Source organism: Mobula hypostoma, chromosome 2, assembly GCF_963921235.1.
Source record: "Mobula hypostoma chromosome 2, sMobHyp1.1, whole genome shotgun sequence".
In the NCBI taxonomy this organism is placed as follows: domain Eukaryota; kingdom Metazoa; phylum Chordata; class Chondrichthyes; order Myliobatiformes; family Myliobatidae; genus Mobula; species Mobula hypostoma.
In genome coordinates this window covers 200,172,595-200,184,767 of record NC_086098.1, presented here as the reverse complement: position 1 = coordinate 200,184,767, position 12,173 = coordinate 200,172,595, and the positions used below count along the sequence as shown (strand labels likewise).

General features: G+C 41.1%; 1 protein-coding gene across 2 annotated transcripts in view; it reads right to left on the bottom strand.

The window, feature by feature from the left end:
• Positions 1-12,173, bottom strand: part of kcnb1 (potassium voltage-gated channel, Shab-related subfamily, member 1) — a 331,116-nt gene that overhangs the window by 64,228 nt on the left and 254,715 nt on the right. The gene's annotated exons all lie outside the window — the stretch shown is intronic.

The window sequence follows — 12,173 nt, the reverse complement described above, 5'->3', positions numbered from 1 at the left end:
CATTGCTGTACATCTAAGTAATCATATTGTCAAGTTCACCGATGACACTACAGCAGTGGGACTCATCACCAACAATGATGAGACGGTCTACACAAAAGAGGTGGAAGAGTTCAAGGCCTAGTGCCAGGCAAATGACTTCTTCTTCAATGTCAACAAGAACATTGTGGTTCCAGAACACATTCTACACAATGAGGAAAACTCACCAATGCCTTTACTTTCTGAGGAGGCTGAGGAGAGCTGAACTGAGCACATTTATACTCACGTCATTCTACAGATGCGCCGTAGAGAGCATCCTAACAAGCTGCATGGTATGGAAACTGCACTGCAGTGGTCAGGAAGGCCCTACAACCGGAGGTCAAAACTGCCCAACTCAACACTGGCCTCAGTCAACCCCCATAAAAGACATATATACAGACAGATGCCAGAAAAGGGCCTGTAATGTCATGAAGGATCCCACTCATCCTGCTTATTTACTGTTTGTCCTACTCCCAACAGTGAAGAAGCTATGTAGCATCCATGTTAGGACCACCAGACTCAAAATCAGTTATTTTCCCCAAGCAGTAAGGCTGATCAGCACCTCCAAACCCCCAAGTACCATTACTTTATCACTTCCTGTCAGTCACCTTATGTGCAGACGCTCCTGTGCTTAGCGTCACTTTGTAGACAGACAATCAATGTATATAAGTTTAATTATGTATTTGTAGTGTTTTTAAAATTATTGTTGTGTTCTTTGTCTCATTGCTTTTGTCTTGTGCCGTATCAGATCTGGAGAAACAATTATTTTGTTCTCCTTTACACTTGAGGACAGGAAATGACATTAAACACCCGTGAATCTTGAAACTAACGTATGTTCAGTATCATCCAATATGTTTCAGTTTTTTACAACTGTAACTCAAAATTCTTGCACTGGGGAAAAAAAACTGTCCGTGTTTATTTTCCAACTAATACTCTCTTCAGAAGCATCACTTGCTCACCAGATTATCCCTTGTAAGGTGTAATAATTTTTTATCAATTAGTCCTCAAGAATTTAATATTTCTCTTGCCAATATGTAGGGAGTTCTGACAGAACTCATAAGGCCAACCCACTAAATTCTTCCCTTTTTCTCGTGTAGAGATATTGACATGGCACAGTTCTATTCTGTGATCACTGAGTTTAATCTGAAGATATAAGGAAGCTTATAGGGCTTCCGGTCTTGAGAATGGGTTGCTTCAACTAAAATATTCGATATATTTATTATGATTTTGCTACATCATCTTGAAATTTTTAGAAGAGATTGTGAAGGAATATGATATAAAGGTCCCATATAATGCCAGTTCAGTGATACCCTATAGAGTGTGGTCTCTTACTACTCAGGTCTGGATACTCACCCCTCCATTGATATCAAGACCAAATTCTCCTGCAATATTATTTATCATCCTTGAGCTGGTTTCACAGAGCTAGGGTGGTGCTTTTCTGCTCAGTTTCCTGCAATCTTCTGATCATGTGGACATGCCTCTACCAAATTTCTCACAGTTTTTCATTTCTCATTGCTACCAAATGTGGCATAGTTTCTGAGTGCTGGCCAACAGGGTTTTAAAAAATTCCAAGCATTTGCACGGATTTCCCAAACCTTTTCTAAACGAACCTAATTAGAACTTATAACTGCATTCTCTTGCAGGGTCTCTTATGTGAGACGAGCCACAATTTGCCATGCAATGCAGAGTGCTGTCTAAGTAGAGGCCTTGTAATATTATGGGGAACTGCTGGTCAGAATTGGTCTGGGTCTAGAATGCGTTGAGTAAATAACCCTACAATTACCTTTTGTTCTATGTTTAATACAAAATACATGTCTATTTGAGGTGTGTCATACAGAAGAAGATTGTACTATAACAATGAACTTTTAACTAAATATGTTACCAAAATTAGAAAGCTAAATTTAAACAACACACACAAAATGCTGGAGGAACCCAGCAGGCCAGGCAGCGACTATGGAAATGAGTACAGGCGATGTTTCGGGCCGACAGGGCTTGGACTGTACTATTTTCCATAGAAGCTGCCTGGCTTGCTGAGTTCCTCCAGCATTTTGTGTGCGTTGCTTGGATTTTCAGCATCTGCAGATTCTCTCTTGTTTGTGAAGCTTAATTTAAATTTTATTTGATTTGCAAATTGATTCCATTTGCAGCACACGTTCAGAGAAAACTGGGAGTGTCATTTACATCATCCAGTTTAAATGACGTTCAAGAGAATCTCCATTAGGACTTCCTGACTTATGCAGCTGTGTTTAGAAAGTAAATCCTATTACAGTTATCTTTAGTTGTCCTCAGCAGCGCACATCACATCTCCACAAGCAGCTCAACAGACATCTTATGTAAGATTTTGCTCTGTACTAAGCTCATGTGGCCATATTACCCGACACATCAAAATAAACACATTATCTTCTGATCACAAACAAGAGAAAATCTGCAGATGCTCGAAATCCACGTAACACACACAAAATGCTGGAGGAACTCAGCAGGTCAGGACTGCCGAAGGGTCTCAGTCCGAAATGTCGACTGTACTCTTTTCCATAGATTCTGCCTGGTGTGCTGAGTTCCTCCAGCATTGTGTATGTGTTGCTCACATTATCTTCTGATGCTTTTTTCATCTTAAAAATTATCATCAACAACTAACTGATAAACTGATATTCTTCAGTTTTAACCTAGGTATACTTAATTAGTTTTGTTTCAGTATTTGACTGCGTAAATTTCTTGTGCTTGGGTCCATTTTGGTTGACAACCAATAATACCCTTGCACCAGATGTATCTAAGTAACAAAAGGACACTTCTCTCTTGGTCTGTCTTCTGCCTCATTGACATGTAAAGTAGGGCCTTCCATTTTGCTTCCGCAGTGGTCTAAATTTCCTTGATTTACACAAAAACAGATTGGGAATATTGGAACTTAAGTTAATTTCCAATGCATATACTGTAGATGATATATTATGTCAGTGGAAAATATCCAGCAGGAGTTTCAGATGCAATTCTTTTTCCATCAGACGCTGCTATGATGTCATCCTTCAATAAATCTGCCAACTGCTGTGGGAAGCTTTAGCTGTGAATGATGAGTGAGGGCCAAAATAATTCACTCAGCCCAGATCTGTTTTTAAGATTATGCAAGTTTTTAACTCGTGAGTAATTATTTCAGGAGCTGTTGGGAAGTGACATTATTCAGTACTAGCCACTTAGTTTAATTTTTATGCCTCTCTGTTTCTTTTCCTTTATTTTTGTTCATCTTGTCATCTTTCATTCTCTGATTTGCATGTCATTATCTCTCCTTTTTAAGAATTCACATAACTATGTCTCCTGCATGCATTAAATTATTTATTACCGTACAGACATTACTGAGATTTATATTGAAACTTGATACACCAGGACTATATTATTGCAAATCATCCTCTTTCTGCAAATATTTGTCACTGAATGAGTTTTTCACTCTGTTGGAAAATAACTGGAATCCTGCTACATAAGCTAAGGTCTTACACTCACGGCACTGACCTTACCCTTCCTGGCTATACGAATGTTATTGAAATTGATGCTACCAACTACGTTTGTATTAGGATAGACAGTTTCCTTTCATTCCACATTTTCTTTCTCTTCCCCAAAATGCCTCTGTTTAAAAATGAGGTTTGGAATTGAAAGAGCTTCATAATTCAGATTTTAACACATTGTTACTGTAGTAACGGGCCATCTGTATGAACTTGGACACCTGTAAAAGTGAAGCAGGCGGAGTTCAGATTTAAGTTTTGACTCTTCACATTTAAGGAGTCAGCAGGGCTACTCATCCTCAATCAGACACTGCTACGATGTCATCCTCCAATAAACGTGGCAACTTGTAGGGAACTGGGTGAACGGTGGGTGAGGGCCAAAATAATTCACTCAGCCCGCTCTGTTTGTATGTAACTGGTCAACACTTCCTTCTGCATTCTGCTGTTGTTTTAACTTGTACTATCTGAATGCACTGTTGTAACGAAATAAACTATATGGGCCCTTTTTCATTGTTACTCAGTATATGAGACAATAAATAACAAGTTTACCAATTTACTAATCTGCAATCTGAATAAATATTATAGCATTTAAACTGTGAACATACCGTAGAGTCGGAATTTACTGTGAATATACTGTAAATTAGCAGCCAGAGTGGTTCCTTTAGCCACTCAAGCGTCCTCTGCCTTTTCAAAGTGAAAGTCAAAGTCAATTTATTATCAAAGTGCATATGCTAATTGTCACAAATACTACCCTGAGACTTTCTTGCAGGCATTTATATAGGAAAATAAAGCAATACGACATAATTTATGATAAACTATGCACAGACAAAGCCTGACCAAAAACCACAATGTAAAAGAAGACAAATCAAGGAATTAATATCAATGAAACAAACTTTAAAATTCTATACAAATAATGCTGCAAACATGAGTTATAGAGTCCTTGAAAGTGCGTTAATAGGTTGTGGAGTCAGTTCAGCGTCGAGGTGAGTGTATTAATCCATGGTTTAGGAGTCTGATGTTGTAGGGTAATAGCTGTTCTTGAACCTGGCAGTGTAGTCTCTATGCTTCCTGCCCATTGGTTGTATTGAGAAGAAGCATGGCCTGGATGATGGTGGTCCATGATGATGGATACAGCGTTCTTGCAGCAGCACTCCTTATAAATGTGCTCAATGGTGGGGAGGGCTTTGACTGTATCTACCATTTTTCTAAAATAGATGACACATTTTAAAGAGTTTATAATTTCACGAGCATAATTGTGTGACCAGAGTTACTCATTTTTATGTTCATGTGTACAAGTATCGTAAATGAATACACTCTTCTCGGGCTTCCAGCTGGGTCAGTGATGATGTCCTTGTCCCGGCATCTCAGAAGGAAAGCTAAGGAACAAAGAAGTCTCACCTTCTCTTTATGCAATGATTCAAAGTGATGCATATTGCGGTGAATTTCTTCCCTGTAGAGGTAAAACTAGTACTTTCCTGGCGTACGTGATGAATAAACTCTTCTCGGCCTCCAGCCTTGTTTATTCATCATATACATCAGGAAAGCAGTAGCTCCTTTTTCAGATATCACAGAGATCAAAAATGGTGCACATATTGAGCTTTAAACTATAGGAATATTGGGCGATATGAAACTTGGGTAAAAGGTCTAAACAACTGATCAGGATTGTTGGAATGGTTTAACATTAATTTCATGGGTATTACAAATGCAGATGATCTTCTGTCCAATAAAATGCACGGTATTCACCAGTCCAGCCAATGTCCATTACTTCAGGCCAAGCTCCAGTGGTCAATCATTTGGTTTAATTACTATTTATCTTTGATACTGGTTAATCTTCTTTGCAGATCTTTACAAAGTAGATTTCACTAATAAAACTTGTGTAAAATCTTTGATAAACTAGGGCTTCCGCTCTGTAGGCTCCAAACTAGATTTGCTTTTTTTCTTTAACATCTATAAGCTTTTATGTTGCAATTCTGCTGAATGACATGGAACAGTTACTGTGTTCCCTGTTGTTTTGGGTAATGGGCATCATTATCCAGAAATGTGTTTGTGAGTAAAAACTGCATTTGTCTCACATGGCACTTAGCCTGATTTTAAAGAATTGGAAAATTGCTCAGTTAAACCTTTATATGGCCTTGGCTTTCATTTTTGAAAAATGTAAGTCTTTGTTTGCAATATGAAAAGAGTTCAAGGCAGTATTTTCTTCGATGACATCCATGTTTTCAGAGTGAATAGTTAACTGACAATTACTTCTTTCCCTTGACAGGTTAATATAATTATTTCATGTCTTACATGAAGACTACAGTACAATGGAGAAACAAGCCATTCATATGAACATTAGAAAATGTAGTAAAGAGAATAAATACAGTGAATACAGAATTAGGTGAAATGTCACTGGCATATGTCTCGAAATTTGTTGCTTTGCAGCAGCAGTACATTACAATACATAATAATAAAAAACTATAAATACAATACGTATGTATACAAATGAAAACTAAATTAAATAAGTACTGCAAAAAGAGAAGTAAAAGATGCTAAGGTAGTGTTCATGGGTTCATTGCCCATTCAAAAATCTGACAGTGGAGGGTAAAAATCTGTTCTTGAAATGTTAAGTGTCTGTCTTCATGCTCCTTTACCTTTTCCTTGATGGCAGCAATGAGAAGAGGGTACGTCCTGGGTGATGGGATTCTCAATGATGGATGTTGCCTTTTTGAGGGTATGTCCTGGGTAATGGGATTCTCAATGATGGATGTTTCCTTTTTGAGGGTATGTCCTGGATGATGGGATTCTCAATGATGGATGTTGCCTTTTTGAGGGTATGTCCTGGGTGATGGGATTCTCAATGATGGATGTTGCCTTTTTGAGGGTATGTCCTGGGTGATGGGATTCTCAATGATGGATGTTGCCTTTTTGAGGGTATGTCCTGGGTGATGGGATTCTCAATGATGGATGTTGTCTTTTTGAGGGTATGTCCTGGGTGATGGGATTCTCAATGATGGATGTTGCCTTTTTGAGGGTATGTCCTGGGTGATGGGATTCTCAATGATGGATGTTGCCTTTTTGAGGGTATGTCCTGGGTGATGGGGAAGCTAGTGCCTATGATGGAGCTAACAGGGGTTACAACTTTCTGCAACTTTTTCCAATGGAGTGCAGTGACCGCTCCATACCAGATGGTATTGCAACCAGTTAGAATGCTCTCCACGGTAAATATGTAGAATTTTGCAACTGACAATCCAAATCGCCTCAAACTCCAAATGAAATATAGCAACTGTTGTGTCTTTGTAATTAGTCCATACGACAAAGGAGCAGAATTAGGCCATTCAGCTCATGGAGTCTGCTCTGCCATTCCGCATTCCCCTCAACTCCATACATCTGCCTTCTCTCCATATCCTTTAATGCCCTGACTGATCAGGAAGCAAACAGCTTCCACCTTAAATATGCGCACGGAGTAAGCCTCCATTGCAGCTTGTGGCAGAGCATTCCACAGATCTACTACTCCCTGGCTAAAATAATTCCTCCTTACCTGTGTTCTAAAGGGTCGTCCCTCAGTTTTGAGGCTGTGCCCTCTAGTTTGGATACCTCCACCATCGGAAACATCCACCCTATCTAGTCCTTTCAACATTTGGTAGGTTTCAATGAGATCCCCATGCATTCTTCTGAATTCCAGTGAGTACAAGCCCAAAGCTGCCAAACACTCCTCATATGTTAACCCCTTAATTCTCAGAATCATCCTCATGAACCTCTTCTGGACTCTCTCTAATGACAACACATCCTTTCTGAGATATGGGGCCTAAAACAATACTCCAAGTGTGGCCTGACTAGGATCTTATAAAGGCTCAGCATTATCTCTTTGCTTTCATATTCTATTCCCCTTGAAGTAAATGCTAACATTGCATTTGCCTTCTTTACCACAGACTCAATCTGTAAATTAACCTTTTGGGAATCTTGCACAAGGACTCCTAAGTCCCTCTGCACCTCTTATGTTTGAACCTTCTCCCCATTTAGGTAATAGTTTGCACTATTGTTCCTTTTATCAAAATGCATTATCATATATTTCCAAACACTGCATTCCATCTGCCCCTTTTTTGCCCATTCTTCCAATTTGTCTAAGTTCTGCTGCAATCGCATTGCTTTCTCAGCACTGTCTACCTCTCCACCTATCTTCGTATCATCCGCAAACTTTGCCACAAAGCCATCAATTCCATTATCTTAATCACTGACAAACAATGTGAAAAGTAGCGGTTCCTGAAAAGGTTTCAGGTTGCAGCCATTCTGGAAAGGTCCCTTTTATTCCCACTCGCTGCCTCTTGCCTGTCAGCCTTTCCTCTGTCCATGCCAGTATCTTTCTTGTAACAAATAACCCCATCAGCCTTGTACTCCGTAACTGAGAAAAGTGCTCTTTTCAACCATCCCATCACCTTTCATGCTTACCTATGTGCTGAGCTTCACCAGGATTTCCTCCTCAAATTAACTGTATAATGTCCTTATTGATTGTACTTCCACTGATTCTAACCATGTTGAGCTTTGCTAGGTGTTGACTTTTTAGGCACAAGTTAAACATCAGATTCTTGGTGGATTTTCTAAAAAAAATAGAAGAACCTTGGTGTTTTTTCTTCATGTTATTTATTGAAACACAGTTGGCATTGCTAATAATGTCTGATAATTTGCTATGAAATTAAAGGCTTGTGACACTAACAGCAGAAGGAAATCTATGCTTAAATGGGTGAACTCAACATTGATCAAATAAAGAAAGAGAAAAAAAAATTAGATTGAGAGAGACAAAAGGAAGAAAGGGAAAATAAACATCTAACGGAGAATACAATTTTACAAATTGCTGCCTAGTGCGTTGCTAACATAATTGTTACCTGCATCTGCAAAATGGTTCAGCAACTGATCCCTTAAGTCCTTTCCACCATATACAATGCACAAATCAGGAGCATGATGTAATATGTTCCATTCGCTTAGTTCACTGTAACTCCAATAACATTCAAGTAGTTCGTACTACCCAGGGCACCGAACCATATGATTAGCACTCCATTCATTAAGCATCTAATTCCTTCTTTATAATTGCCAGCTAGACTAGTGAGAATGGATCTCGGGTCAGTGGTCTTCATGCTAGAGGTGAGAGATCTGGAACACCTCCAGTCTCCCTGATTGCTAGAAGTGCATCTGGGTGCAGCTCCTTGCAGACTGTTTGGGAACTAGAAGTACAGCTGGATGACCTTTGGCTTGTTCGGGCCAGCGAAGAGTTGATAGATGGGGGAACGAGCGAACAAAGGAAAGCCATGGCAGTCAGGTTTCTAGCTCTGAGACCAGCTCAGTGACGCGGAAGGGAAGGGAAGGGGGGAAGAAGAGGTGAACAGTAATGATAGGCTCATTCCCTAAGGAAATGAATGAACTGGGGTGCCAGCAGACATCCCACCCTGCAAAAACTCATTTCAGGGAGGTAGCACCATCAATTTGAGGGAGACTTCCTGGAGAGGTGGGATGTCTGCAATAGAGTAGCTCCTTAGCAGCTAGCCAGCTAGTTTAAACAACGTTAGCTATGCTAATGAATGAATGACACCTGTTAAACTCACCTCAACACGGCTTTTACAGTCTTAACCCACCATGAGCAATAGAAAAGTCACTGTTGCGAACAGTGCAGCGAGCAACACTGTCATTATTTTGACCCCTATTAGGCAGGGGTACACTTTAGGGTCGTCTGGGGTGACGTACGTTCTATATTTTCTTTTTTCGGAACACTCTGCCACTCTGACTTTTTTTGGAACTCTCTCGCACTTGCTCTTGTTCTCGCTCTCTCTCTATCACGCGTGCTCTCTCACTCGTGGTCACTCTCACTCGCGCTCGCTCTCTCGCTCTCTCACGCTTGCTTTCTCGCTCTCGTGCTCTCTCTCTTGTGGTCGCTCTCACTCGCACTCGCTCTCTCGCGCTTGCTTTCTTGTTTTTGTGCTCGCTCTCTCGCTCTCTCTCGCGCGTTCTCTCACGCTCGCTCTCAAAAAAATCAATTTCTGGGACACTGTATATAATTTGCGGGCATCAGGGAGCCACTATTAATTTGCAGGAGACTCCCGGAACTTCCGGGAGAGGTGGGATGTCGGTCCCTCCGCGACTCCCTGGTCCACACGTCCCTCCCCACGGATCTCCCACCTGGCACTTATCCCTGTAAGCGCAAGTGCTACACCTGTCCCTACACCTCCTCTCTTCCCACCATTCAGGGTCCCAAACAGTACTTCGAAGTGAGGCAACACTTCACTTGTGAGTCTGTTGGGGTCAACTATTGCATCCGGTGCTCCCGGTGCGGCCTCCTCTACATCGGTGAAACCCAATGCAGATTGGGGGACCGCTTCGTCGAGCACCTCCGCTCCGTCCGCCAAAACAGGCAGGATCTCCCAGTAGCCACCCACTTCAACTCTGCTTCCCACTCCCATTCAGATGTCCATACATGTCCTCCTCTACTGCCATGATGAGGTTATACTCCGGTTGGAGGAGCAACACCTCATATACCATGTAGGTAGTCTCCAGCCCCTTGGTATGAACATAGAATTCCCTCCCCCTCCCTTCCCCTATCCCTATTTCACTCTGCCCCCTCCCCCAGCTGCCTACCACCTCCCTCATGGTCCCGCCTCCTTCTACTACCCATTGTGTTTTCCCCTATTCTTTCTTCACCTTTCCTGCCTCTCACCTCCCTGCCTCCCTTCCCCCACCCCTTTATCTTTCCCCTTACTGGTTTTTCACCTGGAACCTACCAGCCTTCTCCTTCCCACCCTCCCCCCATCTTCTTTATAGGGCCTCTGCCCCTTCCCTCTGCAGTCCTGACGAAGGGTTCCGGCCCGTAACGTTGACTCATCGTTTCCACGGATGCTCCGACCTGCTGAGTTCCTCCAGCATGTTGTGAGTGTTGTGTGGGATGTCTGTACCAGGGCAGCTACTGGAGTGGTTGCAGGGAAAGTAGATGTTAAGCCTATGTATTAAGATAGGAACTGAACGGTTGAGCATGGCGGGACTAAGTTGTCTCTATTTCATCGCTAGGAGTATTGCAGGAATGAGCTCAGATGAGTTTAGAGCATGGATCTGCATGTGGTCACTGGAATTTCCACCACTTGCCGGTTCCACTCTAAACCTCATTGTTATAACTTGGAAATACATTTACTCCTGCAGCAGTCTGGCAATACCATTACCAGAGTGTTTTGAACAGCAGTTCAAGGAAGCAGGATAGCCCCACCTTCTCTAGGATGGTTAGGAATAGCCAGTAAATGCTGGGCTGTGCCAGCCATGCTCATATGCCATTAATGTGAATAAAAGTTCATGCTGATTACAGTAAATATGCGCATTCAGACTCCTGATGAACAAGATGAACAATTAGTCATGTCTTTTCAAAATTCAATGCTTCTGAAATTAACAGCAAACGGAAATCTGTAGTGAAATGAGTGAATTCAATGGACAATGAAGAAAGAAAAATGGGAGATTAAAAGCAGAAAGGTGGAGATATAAAAAGAGAAGCCATTATTTTAAATTTTTGAAGACATGTCTGAAAGAATAAGATTCCATACTTGTAACTATATAAGCAAAAGAGAGGGCATATAATATAGTAAAAATTAGTAGATTGGGGATCTTTTTAACAACCAACTAAAAAAACTATAGGGAGAGAAAAGACAAAATATGAAGGTAAGCTAGCCAATAATATTAGAGAGGATACCAAACATTTTTTCAGATATATAAAAGGTAAAAGAGAGGCAAAAGTGGATATTGGACCACTGGGAAATGATACCAGAGAGGGGGGGGGGAACAAAGAAATGATAAAAAGTTTTTTACATCAGACTTTATTGTGGAAGACACTAGCAATACGCCAAAATTCAAGAGCATTAGGAGCGAGTGTAGATGCTATTAATAAGGAGGAAGTACTTGGGAAGCTGAAAGGTTTGTAGGTAGATAAGTAACCTGGACTAGATGCTCTACATCCCATGTTCTGAAAGAGGTAGATGAGGAGATTGTGGAAGCACTATTAATGATCTTCCAAGAATCACTAGATTCTGGAATGGTTCTAGAACACTAGAAATTGCAAATGTTACTCCACTCTTTAAGAAGGGAGGGAGGCAGAAGAAAGGAAATTATATGTCAGTTAGCCTGACTTCTGTTGTTGGGATGATGTTGGAGTCCATTATTTAGGATAACATTTCGAGTACTCTGAGGGGCATGATAAAGTATGCCAAAGTCAACATGGTTTCCTCAAGGGGAAACATTGCCTGACAAATCTGTTGGAATTCTTTGAGGAAATAACATGCAGATTAGACAAATGAAAGTCTGTGGATGTTACTTACTTGGATTTCAGAAGGGCTTTGACAGAGTGCTGCAAATGAGGCAGCTTAATAAGATTAGAACTCAAGGTATCACAGGAAAGATACTAGCATAGATGGAAGATTGACTGACTGCCAGAAGGCAAAGTGTTGGAATAAAGGGGGCCTTTTCTGGTTGGGCTGCCGGTGGCTTCGATTTGGTTGATGGAATTGATGGCATCGTGGTCAAGTTTGCAGATGATACAATGATAGGTGGAGAGGCAGGTAGTATTGAGGAAGCAGGGAATCTGCAGAAGGACTTGGACAGATTGGGAGAATGGGCAAAGAAGTGGCAGATAGAATATAGTGTAAGGAAGTGTATGGTCATACACTTTTGTAA